General features: G+C 45.5%; 1 protein-coding gene across 1 annotated transcript in view; it reads right to left on the bottom strand.

The window, feature by feature from the left end:
- zeb1b (zinc finger E-box binding homeobox 1b) overlaps nucleotides 1-20,409 on the bottom strand; it is a 46,711-nt gene that overhangs the window by 26,035 nt on the left and 267 nt on the right. The gene's annotated exons all lie outside the window — the stretch shown is intronic.

Here is a 20,409-nt window from a genome sequence, read left to right as displayed (position 1 = left end):
ACGAGTCGTCTGTAAATCAGAATTTAAATTAAATAAACTACCCAGTACGAAAACTGCATCTAGTTCTCTTTATACAACAAGAATACCCTGTAGGTCAAGGCTCCTGCAGTGCTGACACACCTTCATATCACATCTGCCTCCATATAGTGAGTTTAAACAGTTTTGGGTGAAATCAGCAAGGATGGAAGAGGAGCTTGCTTTGTCTCTCTGACCCTACGGTGGCTGATCTGGGTCAAACAAAGCGTGCACCCTGTGGAGTAGGGGGCATTCCTCTGGGCAGTGTGACCTTGAACACTGGCCTTCCTGTTCAACTGTGGTGATTTAGCCGGGAGGAAGAGGAAAAGAAAGACAGATCTGTCCTCTTCATGTCACACCACCAACATGAGTGTGACTTGCGTTGATGGTTGTGGTAGAGATGACTGTATTTATATGCGTGTGTGTGTGTGTGTGTGTGTGTGTGTGCAGCTGTTGTCAGAGAGATCACTGATAACACTCTGGCTTTTAATAAACTCAGAAGGAGTATGTTGTGTGTGTGTGTGTGTGTGTGTGTGTGTGTGTGTGTGTGTGTGTGTGTGTGTGTGTGTGTGTGTGTGTGTGTGTGTGTCTTGCTGAAAGGTTCTGGGCGTGTGATTGATGGGAGCTTTAGCACAGTAACCACATGCTCACACACACAGTGGAGGTGGGTGGAGGGAGGGGTGGTCATATGCAGCAATGCTCAGCTAACATTATTCATCCTGTGTTCATCTGTGTGAGCCGAGCCCACTGCTCCCCATATTGATGAGCATGGCAGTGTGTACAGTCACGTTGTTTACATGGCGTCACACACACATGCACAAACACACAGGAACCCACACGGAAATGCATGATTGAATTTGGCCTCTTTTTATATTGTTTTTCTTTATTGCTTTGACGTCGTATATCGTGGACTTCTTAAATGTATTATTTAGATGATTGGGTCATTCAGAGAAAAGAAGGTGGCGGAGAAGGAGGGAGGGAGAGGTTATGTTGGAGTCTCTGAACTGTAATCACCACCTGCAGCTGCTTCCTCCCAGGTGCTCTGACTGGACATCAACAGAGGGAGAAAGTAAAGAAGGAAGAACAGAGAGAGACGATGGCTCTCCAGAGGAACCAGAAACACTCACGTACTAAGAGTATGTCTTATTTATCATTAGCCTGCATTTCCATGTATCACTCCATAACTTGTAATGCCTTCTAACATCTCCATTTTCCACCGCAGATTGCAGCGTGCTTCCGCAGAACCTCTCCTGCTGAGCGCCTGCAGGAGGGGGACGTTTTATCTTAGGAGCAGCAGGAAGTTGAAAGGGCTATCACAGAGCTGACACAACACTTCCAGTACCTGCCACAGGAGACAGGATGGCGACTTCTTTCAGAGGAAGCTAGTCTATGTATGAATTAACGCCAGACTCAATGTGACTCGCACAAAAAGGTGCTCCAGGTGAGAGCAAACTATCTATTGCTTTTTGTCCACTTGGTCCACAAATGTATTCTCATGGCTTTGAAGGAATCACAAGCACATGTTTAACACACTGAAAAACACGAGTGTAAGGACACGAAAAAAGTACCAAACAGATGTATAACCGCTAACCTTTCCCAGTGATTCACCTATAATGCATGTCAAATCTTCCACTCGTCGGAGAAAACACAATCAATCATACACCCAACACCCACTGGCAGTCATAGGTGTTGCCGTGTGAAGCGTTAGATGCCAGCAAATACATCATACAGCGGTTCAAATGCCTTCCACGCAGTTGCGCACCAAGTGTTCAAATAAAACCCCTCCACATGTACGGTTGCGGGTGCGTCCCTGTAAGTCATCCGTGGCAGCCTCCCATTATTGTCCAATAAAAGCAGTTGGCGCCATGTGAGCCGTACGTGTCACCACCAACAGCCCCACGGTCTGCTGCATTTCCAGCCTGCACTTGTAACCTGGTGGATCCAAACCACTGTGGTGAATACGCACACATTCACAACGGAATGAACAATAAAGAGCGATGGGTGAATACAAGAATGCTGAAATAAACAATGCGTTCTCATGTATAATGTATAAGGCAGCCTCAGAGTGTATGAATTGAAATACAGATCATACTAAGGAAACTACAAATCAAGTTTTTGTAGTGTGACAATACAGTTAAACCAAAGGAAATGCACAACACTGAAATGCCTGTGCACAGACACATACCTCATACAACCGTCAACCTATTCATGCATAACCAAAAAACGGCGGCGGTGACACTGTGAAGCACCGAAGGTTAATCGTGCAACATTGTCATCCTGTTAAAACTAGCGCTCCGAGCCTGGCCAAACAAACCTAGCTGATAAGCCTGGCGGTGGTATCAAAGCTTTACAGATTATAGATTACCATCAAATCAGCCCCGTGCACGGCGGCCATGGTCAGGCACCTGCTACTTTACTGTAATGCCGCTCATCCACGGGGGCTGGTGATTATTGTTTGTGTGTGTTGGTCTGATCTGGATAACAATAGCTTTTCATTTATTAGAGAGGTTTCCATGAGACAATGGCTGAAAAAGCTATTTTCTTAAAGTCCCTCGCATGTCTGTGTGAACATCATCTTTAACACACTTCACATGCATCTGGTGTGTAACCCGAGCTTCATTCTATTCGACTATAATTAGTGTGTTTTTTTATATAGAGTGTTCCAGTGGCACGTACTGCCACTGTTTGATGCCTCTGCCCCTGTCAGTCTCCTCTGGCAGCAGCAGTGTGAGGATTAAAGGAAAACCCTGACCCTGTCATCCACCTCTCTCTAATGCCCGCGCTCTGTTTAAATGGCTCCTCCAAAACTAACTGGCTGGATTACTGCTCAGGTGCTCACCTCTGTTGAACACGACAAACAGTGCCCACATTCAAACACAAGGAAGCACTAGTACACAACATAATGTCTCAGAGATGATCTTTGTTCCCATGGGTCTCCCAGAAATGGTACCGTTAATTCATTTAGATGCAGTACAGTCCAGTTAAGAGACAAAGTGAGACTGTGAGGATGATAGTCTACAGGATATGCTGATATTCAATGTACCTGCCCCCCCCCCCCCCCCCTCCCTACACTCTAAAAAATCCACCAGCGGGGCAGAAATGCTCACTCCTGTCTGTCTCCCTGCCGGAGTCGCTGGCGTAGCACTTTTCTCCATTTTCATCACCATTCTTAACCTTTATCTCATTCCTCTCCTCCCTTCGTCTGCCGCCCTCCTCTCTTTATCTTCCCTTTTCTTTTTTTTTATACAAGGAAACAAGGTTGTAAAGGTGGGAGATGCTGATATTGTTTGGCCCGTGTGTGGATGTGTGTGTGTCTTCTACATGAAGTACCATATATGAGAGCCTGGGGGCTTATATCGTAAGGAAGATGTTGGCACTCAGCCAGCTAAATGGCTCTGCTGGAGGCATGTAGTGCACTATGTGTACTCTGTGAGTGTGCATGGTATTGTTTATGTGCCTTTGTGCCCCTGTTTAACAGTATAAATATTTCAAAAATGATTGCAAGCCTCCTCAAATGAGGATTTCAAGGTTTTAGCACAATGTTTTTGCCACGCTGCAAGTAACTTGAGACCAAATTTAATAAACAGGAAAACAATTACAACTGTAGACCTATCTGAACTGAATACAGAGTGGGTAGAATTCTCACTGGTCTACCAAGAAATGTTTTAAAGACCCACAAAGCGCAAACATTTTTATAATATTACAATTTTGACGGCTTCAGAAAAGAGTATTCAAGATAAACAAACTTTTTATGCAGCACCTTGAAGACTCCTTTAAGGTCTTTGCTATCTGCTTTAATCCTCACACCATGGTGTGTCTTGTCACAAACTGGACTCACAGGTATCGGAGGAGCACCAACATGCATATTTCATTCACCCCCACATTAGTTATGTATGGAAGACTAGGTAGATACACTCGCACTGCGGCCGTTTGTCTTTCTAATGGAGGGGGGAACAGCAGCGACTACAGGCAGAGAACAACTCTCATGCTCCTTTAATGGGAATGAATAAAGGATGAGTCCAGGCTCAGACACCAGGTTAAGATGCTGTTTAGCACCTCTGGCCCGGCGCCCAGTGTTGGGAGGCAGGGAAGGAGGGAGGGGTGGTAGCAGGAAGGACAAAGAGAGGGATGAAAAGAAGACATCAGGTAGAATATCAGGATGCTATGACTGTCTAATGATTGATAGAATATAAATAGTGTTGGTTTGGGTGAAAGAATAGGGCGTGTTGGCAAAGAGGCACCAGCTCCCAGTGATATTCAGAAGTGGAAAGGGGATTTTTCTCACACAGTAAACTCTAGCTAAGTAAGGAGGCAGAGAAAGCTTGTTGTTGACACTGAGTCTGGTTCCATACGCCTCCACAAACCTCTACTCTTTGATCCACCTTGGCAGAAAATGAAAGGCATTGAGAGAAAGAGGGAAAAAAGCAACACAGGGACCAAGAAGAGGGATCTAACGCAGAGACTTTAAGAAGTGCTGGTGGTTTTAGAGAGAAGGAACGAGGGGACAGGTGGTCGTGGAAAACTGGCGTGGCATATAGCTATGTCAACAGTGTTCTATAGGTAGTTGTGATGGAGCTGAACAGGCTGTGGGACGGTGAAGGCTAAACCTGCTACCTAAGACGGTTGTAATGGCGGCCACCTGTCGTGGCTTACGGCAGTATAGAGAGACCTTGTGGCAGCAGCCGGCAGCACCTGTGCTCAACAGTCACATCACCACATCACAACAAGCCTGAAGGATTAGAACACTGCTGGGAGTGCAGTGGAAGAAAAAGGATCCACAGACAGAGAGGCGCTTTTTAGGATGCTTTTCTCTTGTCACTGGGACAAGAGGAACGTCGGTACTAAGAAGGCCAAGATATTTCATAAAAGGGAAAAGTCATATTTGCTGGTAATGACGGCTCCATAAATTGCAGACGAATGTGAGGTACTTTTTGAGCTTTCAAAGTCTGTGGACTATTTGAGAAGCTGTGGGTGATGTCTGCTGCCATGTGACATGGTGTGAGTGCATCTTATTTTAGAGTGAGAGGTTGAGATAAGGTGTTAAAAGGAGCCGAGGTAGAGAGGAATGCTGAGCTGTCCTTGTAAGCCTCGCTGTGCAGTTGATGTCGTCTCCCCTCCCAGGTTAAACTCCTTGATTACAGCTGCTGCAAGCTAATGGCCCAAAGAAATCCCCTTTATTGCATTTGTCTGGATTCAGACCATTTACTCTGAGATATATATTCCACTTCAAACTGCTGAGATCTGGCCTGTAATAGTGTGTCCTTTCCCTTAAGTGATCCTGAACTCTCTCTCTCTCTGTCTTCTTCTCCCTCTGTGCCCCACACAGCAGTTTATTTAGCTGCCATGTTTACATTCCTGTTCAGTCAGCCTCTCCCAGGGGAGGATGACTGGATCTGAGCGCCGGGGCTGAGCCTCTCTCTCTCTCTCTCTCTCTCTCTCTCTCTCTCTCTCTCTCTCTCTCTCTCTCTCTCTCTCTCTCTCTCTCTCTCTCTCTCTCTCTCTCTCTCTCTCTCTCTCTCTCTCTCTCTCTCTCTCTCTACTCACTTACAGGATAATAACAACAGATAGACATACTCGCATTTGGTTTAGACTTAGGGTACAAACAGGAAATGCGAGCATGCATGATGAGCAAATTGTCGGACATGGCAAACTGTAGATCTTTCTTAACAATCAGGAAACCTTAATGGCTGTCCTGCATGGTCCAAGTAAGCGTGACTATGGGCGGGGCTGATGGAGGCTAATTGGATGGAGCTATAGGACGTCCTGGGCGCTCAGGTCCCTAGCACTTCACTGGCCTCATCATTAGACTGACTGGCTCCTGTGGCCTCGGGCAGAGTGCTGTCTGCACGCTCTAATGACCGCTGGCTCACTCAGCGCGCAGCACCGTCGCCACATTAGTCCGGCTCAGAATAGCCCCGAATAAAGAGAGATGAAGGGGAGTTGGGATGCTAGGCGCCCCTAAGACATTACTCTAGACCACAAATGATTTTGTTGAGTTCACCTCAGATCTTTTCTCATCAAATAATATGTTCCTTTTAAGTCTGATTGCATCTGATATGCATTATTCAAATCATTTTAGTATAATAGCAAAGCAATAATCTTGTTGTTTATTATTACCTGATTTTATTGTGTTCATTTCCTGTCCCACCTGTTAATGTGCTAATTTTAAGTATGATTGTGTCTAATATTGCAGTATTTAATTCATTTTAGGGTAATTGCAATATTCTTCTTAATTATGACCTGCCAGTAAAATTGTCATGATGCTGATTTTGTCATTTGTCAAGTCATTAGCTCAAAACAATTACGTTAAATAACTGTTTGTTTACCTAATTGATATGCCTCAGAACCGGCTGCACGAATCATCAAAAGCCTTAGCTCACTGATGGGCTTGGACATGATTAAATGTACCCATGATGCAGCAAAAATAATGCTGGTCATACTCTGTGTTTGTGCTGACTGAGCTAATAAGCAGGCTAATACACATAGCCTTTAGCATGTATGCGCTGCAACGATGGTGCCATATGTATAGCTAATGACTTCACAAGTAGCACAACAGCAGAGTTATAAAGGAATGGTTCAATATTTTGGGAAATATATTTATTATAATCATTGTAAGAGGAGAATAGCTATACAATTGTCATGTGTCTGTATCATGGAGCTACAATCAGCAGAGAGTTAGCTTAGCTTAAAGACTAGCAACAGGGGGAAACCAGCAGCACCTCTAAAGCTCTCTGATGAATGACGCAGTGACTTACTGACAAAGGAAATGTCCAGCACAATACCCCTAGTAACATTTCAAATTCACCCAAAAAGTTTTTGCAATGATAATACAAAGAAATGAATTATTCCTCAGCACAAATGATTTCCTGAACTCACTAAATGAAACGTGTGAAACAATATAAAGCCCTGCTCAGGAGATAGCTATGGGTTAACCAGACTGTAACACCCTCATGATGGCAGGACAGAGGAGTGCTCTGTGTTCAAATGACCGCGGGGGGTAGGAGGAAGAGAGTGAGAGGGAGGGATGGAGACAGGGAGAGTTTTGTACTGCTGTCCTTCCAATGAAAAGACAGCAGATCTCCTCCAGCAACACGGCTTTTCAATCTAACAAGTGCTTAGTTGATGCTGTAGGTGGGAAAATAGGATTCGTTTGGATGATTGACAGGACAATCTTGACAAAAAAATAAACGGGGCGATCTATAAGTAAAGAAAGACAGAAAGAAAGAGACAGGGGGAGCCAGTGTGAAAGAGACATGACCATCTAGATACACCAACTGAGTGCAGTATCAGCCAAAAATACTCCTAACAAGTCAATAGTGCGTATTGATTCATTCTGCACAGGGCTTATGCAACATCACACTGCCTCACTGTACAATGATGGCGAAATCACTGTGGGCCACGCAGGGGTTTGCACACAAACGGCTCGCCCTGTAGAGACAGGAAAGCAAACTCTTCATGTGTGCCACGGGGTCCTTAAATCAAACTGCACAATGTGAACTAATGGCCTGGAAACACTGGGAGAACTGTGCTCTCATGGACCCATATATAGAGACAGCCGCAGGGAGGACAAAAGGAGGCAGGAGGAGACGCAGGGACACAGGCGTGCTAAATGCTTGCAGGGTTCGGAGAAGGCCTCGACCATGGAAATGACTTGGGGATGAGAAATACTGTGCGTTCATACATCTAGAAGAGATTCAGAACAACATGGAGAGGTGGATGGACAGAACCAAAGTGGTGGGGAGATATCACCTTCCCTTCCTCTCCTCACCTGCTCCGACTGTTCCCTCCTGCATCACCTCCTCCCCTCTTCCTCTTCTGAAACCCGACGCATCACCATCTCCATCGGGACTCTGATGTGAGCTCAGAGACGGCCGCACTTAATCGATAGTGCCAGGTTGCCAAGACAACCTTGATTTCCTGTCCCCGCTTTTGCCGAGCGCCGGTGATTGCGCCGGGTGTCCGTTGCACCTGCCGCCCTCTCCTCCTCCTCCTCCTGCTCTTCCACTGTCTCATCAAGCGCTCCTTATCCTTTGCCTCCCTCACACCCCTCCCTCACGCCATAAAGCCCCCATAGACAAAAGAGGAAGACAGATATACAAAGGCAAAAGGGATTAGACCCAAGAGGTTGGGTTTGAACAATCAAAACAGTGTATTGTGTGTGAGGTACACACACTCACACACGTGCATGCAAACACACTTAGACACATGACCTGTCATCCTCGACAAAAGCGAGCTGTGACAGTTATCATATCCACCTTGGAGGGTGATGTCATTGCACCTGGGGAGCGTTTACTATCAGGCCCCCTCACACACACCCCCCCCCCCTTGTCTCGGGGGTTGGCACCTCGTGTTTTTTTTTTCATTAATGGAGAGCTCATTAATCGTGGCTGATAACGAGGACGTAGGACAGGGACATGATTAAGGGGCTCTCTCTCCTTTAGCTGGGCGCCCTTGGGGATAAACAGCCCATGGTGTGTGTGCGTGTGTGTGTGTTTCTGTGTGGGCCGCATGTTAAAACAGGTAAAGGACACACACCAAGTGCTATCTCTAGGACATCTGTGGGATAGGACACTACAGGTTTTCACTTTTTTCAAATTGCTTATAGCTACAAGTCACCTGTGAGGATTTAGTCTATACCTTTTTCTGCGACTGTGCATTAATTATTATTCCCATAAAGATTGTAATTGATCTTAATGAGGATTCCCCTAAGGCTCGGTTTATTGCTGAGGTGAAGTTGTGACTTAAAGCAAATCTCTGGAGTTGTATCCCTGCTTCTACAGCATGGTGTTTCCAATCCATTGCAGGAAAAACATTAATATTCTGTACTCTTTTATATTCAAAGTGTCTGCTTGGGAAGGATTCTTATTTCTGGTGCATTATATCTAGTAATTTGTCAATTCAATAGTGCGTCAGGCTGAATTGGAGTCACATTAGTTGCTAGAGTGAACAATATGCATGCCAGACTGGGGCTAATTTCTCAGTGTCTCGCGCATGCTGTTGACTATGAAATTGTTGATTGTAAGTTAAGAGAGTCATATGATTCTTTGTGCCTGTTTAGTTTTGGTCATAATTGATCTGTTTCAGTCTTTAATGTCGATGAGAGCTCTATAAACATTTCACCTATTATAACCTGACATTATAACAGGTAGATTGTGAGGTATCTGCACGGCAATTAAAGAGCTTTTATTACTGTATATATACAATCATACTACATATACTTAGTTGCTGTCTATTTAGTTAACTTAATATAAGGACGTGCACAAGGAGAGGACACGGAGTTTGTTCTTGTAAACCTGCACGTTTGTTCAAGCAAACAAGAGTTATATAATACTGTAAATATGGTTAATACAAGCTGCAAATTCAGAGCTGCGGATGATTAACTAGGTACGGTACATTAAAAAGGAGGATAAAAATGATACGTCTCTATCCACACACAAGTGACACATGTAATGGATGTAAGTGATCCACAAACACGACAGGATGTTATGACGTCTCGGCCGGAGAGAGCGCAGATCGGTGTGCACCTACATGAAGGCTTTGTAGTACAGCAATCGTTTAGTCTTACACACACATTAAATCCAATCTGTCTGGACCGGGACCCTAATCCCCTCTCCACGGCCATGGAGACAAGCAGACAGTAATCCTCCATATTTGTATATTAATAGCCAGAGTCTCAGGGGGGCCCTCTCCATATATCGTGATGTACGTTTTATTAGTTGGTTAATCTGCGAGTCGATCAGCGAACCTGGCCCATTTAAACCTGGGTTTGAATAAAAACACAACAAGCCCTGCCTGAGGGATAAGCTCCCCAAGGACAAGGGAAAGAGCATGGCTGGGTTCAATAGACTCATCACCAACAATAACAGCTTTACATCAGTGTTATCTGTCACAGGGCAATACAATTATTAGGTGGAATCCAGCCCTAGGCCTCTGCCTTTTCCTAAGAAGCATGCTAGATAAAGCCTGACCCAAATACAAGCCTTGTCACCGTAATGCACGCTTCAATCAACTCTAATGTTATTTCTAAAGGGTGTACTCGAGGATCATTGTGTGTCCATAATAATCCACATTGGCCTGAGAGTTCTCCTCCTGAGGACTTGACCCAAGGACACTCAAGTGGAACAGATTTGGTTAAAATGCCGCTCCACGTCAGCAGACACAGAGATTCCTTAGCATCTGAATCACGTTGGAGTCGTCTGTCCACCTCTCGGCACGTCTAGACGCTGTGTCACTGCCACACCCCACTGGACATCTGTCCTGATTCAAAGATTTATCAGACAGCCATTCGATTAGAAGGGCACTGCTTTAAATTAGCTTTGGCGAGTCAGGGATTGATGAAGGTGGGCTGGACAGGAGGGCCATTACAGGACACTGTTCCTCTTGCTTACCAAAGGCCTAGAGTCGCCAGCGATCACAATGACGCCTGTAATCATTCAACTGTGGACAACTGCTGATGCAATTGGCCAACCCATTTGTACTTTCAAACATTTAACTCTAATACAAAGGCATGTGGAATTAGAGTGAAGGCCCAGTTGTATGGTAGCCATCCATCAAAATGACTTCCATTGGATAAACAAACAAGCAGCTTTGAAACATCTGCTTAGGAGAGAAACTGAGAGGCACCCTGGGGAGATGTGTGGTTTTCCTCTGAGATCTGTTGATTAGGAGGCAGGATGGAGGGGAGGGCAGAACAAAATGGAACAAAAAAAAGACAAGGAACAGCCAGGAAGAGATAGTTCACACTCGGGTCAGAATTCAGGTGGAGGTCAGGAAGGCACTCACAAACCACGCTTAACACACTGCGCCACACACACACACACACACACACACACACACACACACACACACACACACACACACACACACACACACACACACACACACACACACACACACACACACACACACACACACACACACACACACACACACACACACACACACACACACACACACACACACACACACACACACACACACACACACACGGCCTTTAAATGCATTGGAGCCAGACCATGTGACTCTCACGGGGTAGTCTCGTGGGAGCATCCCCCACCCCTGATCTCCCTGATGGACTACAACAACAGGAAGTGAGCTTGGCCTGCAACATCACACCACACCTACAGATAACTGCTCCCTCTTTAACGCAGACACATTCACACGAGTGCAGAAGCATTCAGGCACCCCTTCCTCATACACCTCAGCCTTCCTCATCCTTCTTATGGCGGCCATTTATCAGTCATCACGGTTAAGTCTAGAGTTTAATCTCCCTAAAAGTGTGCTGTGTGCTGCAGAAGAATCGATGGCACGGTGCCCGCTGCTGCTGGCGTCGGTGGCGAGCGAGACGCGCTGCAGCCTGGCACCGAAACAAGGAGAGTCCGAGGCTGGCAGGGGGTGGGCTTTTCAGCGACTGAATAGCCCTTGTTTATCTAGGCCCCCTTTGGGAAGTCAGGACACTGCAGTGAATAGGAGCCAGTTAGCAGCGATGGCATAATAAGACCAGGGGAGGGTCATTGAAATTCAACGCGGATACTGTCAAGACAAACCACCCTTGCCAGCTGTGGCAGCAACTCAAAGGAGCATAGGAGTGTTTTTGTGTGGGTTAACAATACAACTTTACAGGATGTGTTGATGCTTACTCATCAAAAATAGCAGCAGAGTGGAGGAATCTTATGTTGAAATAGAGAGGAGGGATCTTTCAGAAGATTAGGCAACAGTTTCACTTAAGAAAAAGAAGCACACCAGTGGGTTATTTAGGTTGTGAACTTCCTCAAAAGAATGACAAGACGTGCAAACAGGACAGGACTATTTTCTATTTTCTATTTAGGCCTATGTGTTCTTTATGGGAAGTCAGAAGTGACTGGAAGCATGGGGATTGGGTTGACATGGTTGTAGTGTTCTACTATTCCCTAGTTTTAACATTCCCTTCAAGAAAAAAACCTTTCTTTCCCAGGATCACCTTTAAATGTTATGTGTTTTCCTCTGCCCTCTGTGTGAAGCAGACAAGTCTTCAGCTTAGCAATAGCGCTGATTCTTTTCCCAGCCTTTCATGTTTTCTTCCCCGGTTTGTGGTCTCCGCGGCCCCTGATGAGGAGACTTAAATAGGCTGCCACAGGTGCTGGGGGCCCGGTTAGGTGAAGGAGGGGGGGGAGGTGGCCTGGATGGGAGCAGGACCGCAGGAAGCCTCTTGTTTTCACAGAGATAAAAAGCTTTCAGGTTGCATCCTGGGCCGTAATCTCTCACACACTTCCTGGTTTTGTTCACCGTGAGGCAAGAGAAAATGACAAACTAACCTTCGCCCTGAGAGGCTGATCGATAGCTTCTGATGAGGCAGGATGTGTGTCTGCCCGTGGTGGACTTTAAAGAGCATAACATGACAAAGAGACAGCTCAGAGTTAGTTTGAGCTGTGTTCATTAATAGTCCTTGATCGGGCCTGATTTATGGGTTCATTTATTCTGAGTGCTGCTTCATTACGGATGATGATTATAAAAGTGTGCATATCATTTCTTCCCTGACCTCTTCATTTGCTTTTACAGCACAATTAACAGTGTTCCAAGCTCTTACATCCTAATTGCAGAAAAGATAACGCTCCCTTCCTTCAATTTCAAGTTCCTCTTTAACCAGTCACTAAGTGCTGGCCTTGTGCTAAAAAGATCCATTTTGATAGAAATTTGCATGAAAGGGGGTTTATTGAAAAGTTGGCATTAAGGCGAAGAGCAAGTACAGGCAACACATTCACACTTTACATGAAAACACCTCTCATTGCTGCTCTTTTCTCTGCTTCTCCCACATTTTCTCTCTTTATTCTGAACATGTCCTTCTTTTGAAGGCCAGCATTTGACTGTGAGCCACGCCCTGTTCTCCTGCCAGAGGAAACTTTCAATCTCTGCCTCTCCACCTCACTCGGGCCGTAGCGCTGGCTCTCTCATACATTTGTCAGGTGTTATTTATGAGTGCTGTATAGCTGAATTGCTTCATGCCTACAGCACCTGCTGGTGTTGGAGAATCAGAGCCAAGACAGCTGCAAGAGAGAGGAGCGGGGGGAAAGAGAGACGGCATAGAGAAAAGAATACATAGGACTCAAAAAGGAGCCAAAGAAAGAGACACTTTGTGAGAAAAAGGAAGTACCTGATAGTGAAGTAAAAGCATGTGGCTTTGTAGATGTTGTAAGGTACGCAGCTAGCACAACTAATGAAGGGTGTTATGATGAGAACGGTAGGACAACGCAAACAAACAAGTGATGAGCAAGCACTAATTGACAGTGTCGTACAACTCCAAACATGATCAATTAAAGGCCACTCTTCATTGACTTGCAGGCGAAAGCGGCGCCGCCAGTGTAACGAGAGAGGGGAGGGTCCTGTCTGCGTGAGGAAGAAGACAGATGTATCATCGCCTGGTGACTAGGATCCGAGGGGTATGTACTCCCTTCCCTTCACTACCTGCTACACACACATTACACCCACACGTGTGTTTATGCAATGTGCTGGACGAGGTTTGTTTTGACTGTAAACACATGATCGCTGGTAGTGATGCACTGAGGATAGGACAGCTGGGCTGAGATAGGTCAAAGGTCAGTGGCTTCGTTCCAGTTTCCAGTGTCACTACAACCCAGTGGGAAAAACTGGACTATGTACTTTACTCTAGAAGGCCGTCAAACATCACAGGTGATTGTGGGGAAGAGAACCTACATTTCCAGGTTGTGTAAAGAAGTGATTTAAAGGGAATAAGCTTTTTTTTTAATCACTTATGTAGACAGGTATTTATCAAATGGGGCCAGTCCTGTTGAGTCTCTTTAATGAAACCGCTTTCACACGACTGACCTAACATAGTCAATGTCTCCTAAGGCTGTAGCTGTTGTATTCATAGAGAAACACCCTGGTACTATACATGGGCCACTTGTTTTTGTATGTATTTTATATTTCATAGCATAGGAGAAGCTTTTCAGTTGTGTTAGTGTTTGCTCAGTGTTCTTACTGTATATTACATAAGTGTACACATGTTTACAGGAGTGACCAGTCGGCAACATGTAACTTTCCGAGCAAGAGAATGCTGTCTGATTAAAATAAATCAAAATAAATGTAGTCTAATGCATTTTTAACCTAACCGCCACTTAGCTGTAACTCCTAAATCTGTATTCTTACATGTATGTACCTGCACAACCCTAATATACCTTAAGAATAGAATGAATTTATCTGTCTTTGTTTTAATCTGTTTACTGCTCCTATGATCCAGTGTCAATTTAGTCTAGCCTGCATGTTATTCTTTCCTTTGCCCTTTATCCATATTTGGAATTCATAAAGACATATGTATCTGTTCTCTTAAAACAGTCAACAGTGATAGGCTTGGCTGCCTCCTTCAGGTCACACAAGCAGGGTCATGGGGAGCCCAACAAAACACTCATGAGTTAAATGGGGCGATGCGGATGCTCCGTGCCTCCCTCTATTCTACCCTCCCCTCTGTTTTCAGGCTGACCATTCTCCTCTCATTAATCCTGTGTGGATGTTTATCCATGTCGACAGTCAACATAGAAGCCGTCCTTCTCTCTGACTAACAAACAGGGTGACTAAGGTTTTTTTGGTGAAGCTGTCTCAGGGCTAGCCTAGCTATCTCACTGCTCGGGACCTGGGGGACAGAAGGGCATTTGATTTGTCAGTCACATCACAGTCAAGCTGTGCAACTGGAATCACTATGTGAATATGAATGCCGACCCCCTCAGGAGGGCCATTATCAGTTCTGTGTGCTCCGGAGAGGAAAATCAATATGGTCATCATAACGGTCTGGCAAAAAGCCAGTGTTCAAAGCACAATACATGGCAGCGGATTACTCCTCATCTGATGTCATCTCATTTTATCCCTGTAGACAGAGACACTGTGGGACTATGGTGAGGTCAAGCCTATTTAAAAGGGATAAGACATCCAACATGTATGTCAAGAGAGACGATAAAAACACACGGTCAGAAGTGAAGCTAAAGAAGAGGTTAGCGCTGATGAGTTTTTACCATAAACACAAGCTGGTGCAGGAGCCCCTGAGAGGGCCCGCCTTCTGCCTATTGTGTCAGTCCAGTCTTTTTCATTAACCGCTCCACTGAGGACCACAAGGGAGGGGAGGGGATGGATGGGCGGGAAGGGAAAGAAAGAGGTGGTGGTGATGATGGGGGGGGGGGGGGCAGGGAGGGCTCTGCAGACAGACCCAAGGGGATTCACTGAGGACCTGAAGAGAGGCCACCAAATACATGATTAAAAACACACATCAGCACACAGTGCTGCGCACACCATACACAATATTTACCTCCACCAGGATGGCAATTTAGAGGTAATCTCTCCCTCAAGTATACATACTGCTGGAGAATATTATCTCTCACCCCCGCACTCGTAGGGAGGGGCTGAGACGGCCAAAAGGGAACAAGGGGACAGTTAATGTAAAGGAAAAGAAGGGGTTGCACACATCTTGCAAATACACCTGTCTGCCCGTGACTCACTGCTCTGGAGTCAGGGGAGGAGGGCAGAGGGGGCTTTCTGCTCAGTTAGCCGACATGATACACTTAACTGAGCTCTCCTCCCTACAATGCACTGCAACAATACTTGCCTGCACCACTTTACGTGTCAGTATCAGTGTCTGGGGTCAAGGCTGTTGCGGACTAACATATCTCACTCGGCAACAACAAGCATGTCAGTATGGATGCTGTTGCACGTGTTGCATCAAGGCAGCATTTGTGGGGGGGGGGGGGGGGAGCAACGGTCGTGTTTTTGTCCAGTTGACTGAGCCGACGCGTCGCTTCAAGCTCCCACCCCTATAATACCCCCTATGCTCAATATTTGTGTCATTCAGGGAGAGTGCTGGCGATCTGTGGATGACCGCGTCAGTTAGGGAGCCTCCGAGGCGCGCGGCCCCCCATCACATTGTCCTGTCATGCAGATGGTCCCCTCATTGCCCGTGCGGGGGATTTGGGGAAACTCCTGCCTGCTGTGCCAAATTAAGCCTTCACCCTGGCATTAAAAATAGCCCACTGGGTAGTACATTGCCATTCAAAAATACATGCCCCAGGGATGTGTCGGCGATAATGTTAAAGCATGGCGCAGACGTACGATACATTTCCAAGACAAAAATGTCAAATAGTGTTCTGCAAAGCAGGCTCTTGAGGGCCCGAGGGCCGTGTGAGAGAGGGATTTGATGAATTCTGCGAGCGTTCCGCGGATTCCTCCCTCACGGGGACCTTTGGGAAAAGAATGGGTCATATGCAAATGCCATGCACAGTATGGAGGAGAAGTTTCCCACAAGCGGAGTGTGAAAAGGGCTCTCCCTCCCCATGCCGGGCCGCTGAATGGGCCTTTTCTTCTGCCACTGAAAGTGTATGAGGTAGAGCAGGCAAACTGCAAAGGTAACTAGGCTCTTTCTCCTCAGGCTTTCTCACTAAAGCCTGAACACACAATGGTTCATTTAAGCATTCAGCCACACAAACCCCAATAAAGCACATCCAAGCGCAGTTAAGGGGGTTACTGAAACTGACTCTGGGTTTAAAACTCCTTCTTTACGAACGGAGAGCACCTTTTTATAGGCTAATGCTCTCAGCCTCCATGGGAGCAGCTAATCATTAAGCTGCCTTAACAGAGGTGGGAGTGTGGTCGTACATCACATCATTTTAATTCCGCCCAATGGTCAGCTGAGGACAGCCCTTTCCCACCCTGACGGACAGGTTGAGGGGTGAAGCTTAGAAACGTTCCCCTTCCGATGAGGAATACAAAAACAAGCATGTGATTTTTACCTGTTTGGGGTCTCGAATTAGCTTACTTCAGCTGATTTGAAAAACATCAATCTAGCTCTCCCGCAGGAGATCCAATAGCTGTGTGTCATGCTTTCCATCTGCCAGCAACAATCCCTCAGTTGTCACCTGTTGTAAAATTCTTTAGTCACCTCGGACACTTCTCACCAACTCTCTCCATCCCCCCTCTCGGCTCCACAGGGAACATGGGAGCCCACAGTTTAAGGGGTCAGGGAGGAATGGACAGAGAGAAGGGAGAAAAACCTGCAGCTCCGACAACCCCCCCTTCTCATCCTCCAACCCCTCCTCCTCCTCCTCTCTTCCCTTTTCATTGAACAGAGTTTAACACAAACACAATTGGACATGCTGGAAGCCTCACAATGGCACAGGGGGGGAAAGTGAAGTCATACTCTAGGCACGCATGGGTGCCTAGGTCAGGGGGCAATCAACAGCACCCCTGGCTACTGTGTCTTAACCCCCCGAAATAAAGGACAAGCTCTGGAAGGAGGAGTGAGAGGGGAAAGAGAGAGAGAGAGAGATAGAAAGAAAGTGCAGAGGCGGGGAGATTTTCTTCTTACTTGGCACTTTTAAATGAAGCTGCCGAGGAAGTTGGTGAAAAGCAGGGAGATAAATGAAAAATGTCCTCCTCTGCTCAACTCTTCACACAACAGGGGTGGACCTCTTAAATGTAAACAGATGTCTTTTAAACAACCGAAGTGGCATGCGGAGCTACAGAGCCAATCCGCACCTCCTCCGAAGCTTCACCACAGCCCCACTTGTTTCGTCTAACAAACTGTAGCTATAGCTGAAGCATGTTTTATTGTCCTCCCTAACTTACAGCATGTGCTTGTATTCAATAGCTTCTAGACAGGGTGAGGGAGTCCAGGGCACTAAGTATAGTTTAAGTATAGTTTTACCAGGCCAATAAACATGCTCCTCAACATTACATGAGTTGCCGAGTGCCAAGCCCACAAACTCATTTACTTCATTTGATGGATGATTCATCAAGGTGCCAGTGTGTGTTCAGAAATAGAAAAAGAGAGCGGGGGAAGACACGGAGACAGGTTAGGGGATGATACAAATGGCCCGTGTGATATAGCTAAATAAATATAAATCCTAGCTACTTGTCCACTGTTCTTAAAACATCAGCTCGTGAACAAGGGTACAAAGCTGTCCCAGCACAGCACTGTTTATTTTTTGCAAAGAATGTTAACACCGGGCGCATTCCTCTATTCCCAAATTGCTGTGTTAAATTACCGTTGCAGGGAACGGCTGCTTTTCCTTAGGGGAGCTGAGTGGGGAGAAGCGACAAAGGAAGCTGTAGTATCCCGCCGATTGCAAACACCTGTCGTCCTGCAGGCTGTTAACACCTCTCTGTTTACAGCGGGGAATGGGGCTCACCTTGATCTCAGATCGCCCTGCTCGCCGGGGACCTGGCAGAGACACCGACTATAACAAGCCGGGCACAACTTTAGGACTTGCTTCATTAAAATAGCCCAAGCAATGGCTACAGAAACTTTTTTTTTATTATGAAAAAGTAGCCATTAGGCTGTCATTTGCTCCTTCAGAGAGCATTTACAAACTTGCTATAACAAACTTATAAAATGACAACCAAAGCAAGTGTATGACAACATGCAAAACAGGTCTTCAATAGTTGAGTTTTCTGAGATGACAGATCACTCTCTTGTCAGGAGGTGGTAGGAAGTAAGGACTTAAAAGCAGACTTGCATGGCTCTTTGATACACATGCAAATGAGGCAAAGTAGCAGGGAAACACATCTGTTGAGTTAAGGATGTGACTTTAAATATCAAAAGAGATGTGTCTTTATTCAAAATAACCCTGTTAGGGTAAAAGGGAAAAGCAACAAATGACAGAGATCCTGAAGTCTCTCCAGAGCAAATAACACAAGGCAGAGGAATATCCACACCTAGACAGCAGGACCGTTATTTAAGGTGTGTCCACACCTTGCACATATTAAACTGAACAAACGCTCCAGGGAGGGAATGCATAGCTGAACACACCCCATAAAAAACAAGATGACAGTAGAAAACATCGATAGTACCTATAAAAAGCCACTCTGCACACTAGGTATTCAGAGAAATGTCACAAAACAGCAATAACGCACATCGTTTGGTCGCTTTTCCTCCCCAAACGAATGCTTTTGACACAAAAAATAAACGGCTTTACGGTTATCGAGTACGGTTATCCTGAATCTAATGATACAGGGTTGATTTGACAAAATAACGCTATGTCCTGTGTTACCCCAGTTCCGTTGAGCTACACTGGGTGGCACAACACATGACTTGTTGATAGACAACACATGTTGTGAAACCTGCGACAAAAAAGGCTTGCTTTCTCAATAAAATAGTTATAAAAAGCTAATTCCGTGGTAAAATATCGCTCTACGGATTCACAAGAGCCCACGTAAATACATGGAAAGATGCAGCAGGAAAACAGACAACAACAACAACTCGAAAAAGTCCTTTAGTTTTCCCTTTAACAAAAATAAACGCAACTAGCAAACACATGTGTGATAAAACTAGGAGATAAATCTATTAAAAGAAACGGTATCCTTGAAGAGAGTCACGTTAGTTACTTTGTAACAATATAAACACTATTTTCTCACGACAATAACCTGGGTGAAAACCGTTGGTCATCGCATACCGAAACACACATTATCCACTCGAATTGTTAGTAGGCTATACAGGCGCATTAAAATAAGAGAAAATGCTAACATATTACGTTAAAAAAACGAATTAGTGTAAAGGTTCACTCGCGTCCCTGGTCGAACAAGAATCAAGATTCCCAGCGCGCGACAGGAGAGGATCCGCTCTCCTTATATGGGCTGCGCTCGCCCTGCTCACACAAACAGCGCGTGAGATATTCCTCGTTCTCCGGAACCTCGGTTACCCTCACCATGTTTCTACTGATCTTTCTGTCGTTAGTTTACTATCGAAGACCAGTGTGAAAGCATTTAACTTTAACGACATGAGCAGCACATAACTACAACAGTGTTATAAGTTGCAAGATGAAGAAAAGAGACCTGCCCAAAGCGCGTTTCAACACAACAACACGTATTTCTTCACTTTTCTCTATTAAAACGTTGATATGATGCCGTCGGTAATATAGACTTAATTTGAAGCACATTGCAGACAGGATAAAATCCGTCGAATTGCGTTTTGTCAGCCCTTCTATTGCAGCAACAGTGTTCTATCGCTACCTGCTATGAGTGAGCAAAAGAAAGAAAGAACAAACAAACTAAACAGTTGTGCTCCCTCTGTTTCAGCAACATGAACCATATTAACAACGTTTTCAATAAAATCACCGCTAAATATGATGTTTTTTTAACAAAAACTGTTCAAGATAACCCGTCTGTCGATCTCCGCAATAACAATCAGAAACAGAAACAGGTCCGAGTTTCGTGGTTGGCTCAAAAACTCGACAAAATGCAACAAATGTAATACAAGCAGAGTCTGTAAAGAGGGTTAAAGTGTATTAAAATTAATAAAGAAGTATAAAGTGCAGACAAAAGCTGGTCCACTATTAACAGGGTGAGGTGCGTATAACGGTCTCCAGTGCAGCGGACCGCTAGGCGGAGGGAGAGACGCGACCCAGGTATAACGGTACACCACAT

Source organism: Pseudochaenichthys georgianus, chromosome 20, assembly GCF_902827115.2.
Source record: "Pseudochaenichthys georgianus chromosome 20, fPseGeo1.2, whole genome shotgun sequence".
Classification (NCBI taxonomy): domain Eukaryota; kingdom Metazoa; phylum Chordata; class Actinopteri; order Perciformes; family Channichthyidae; genus Pseudochaenichthys; species Pseudochaenichthys georgianus.
Note: the sequence above shows the minus strand (reverse complement) of the source record. Positions and strands in the feature narration are given on the sequence as shown.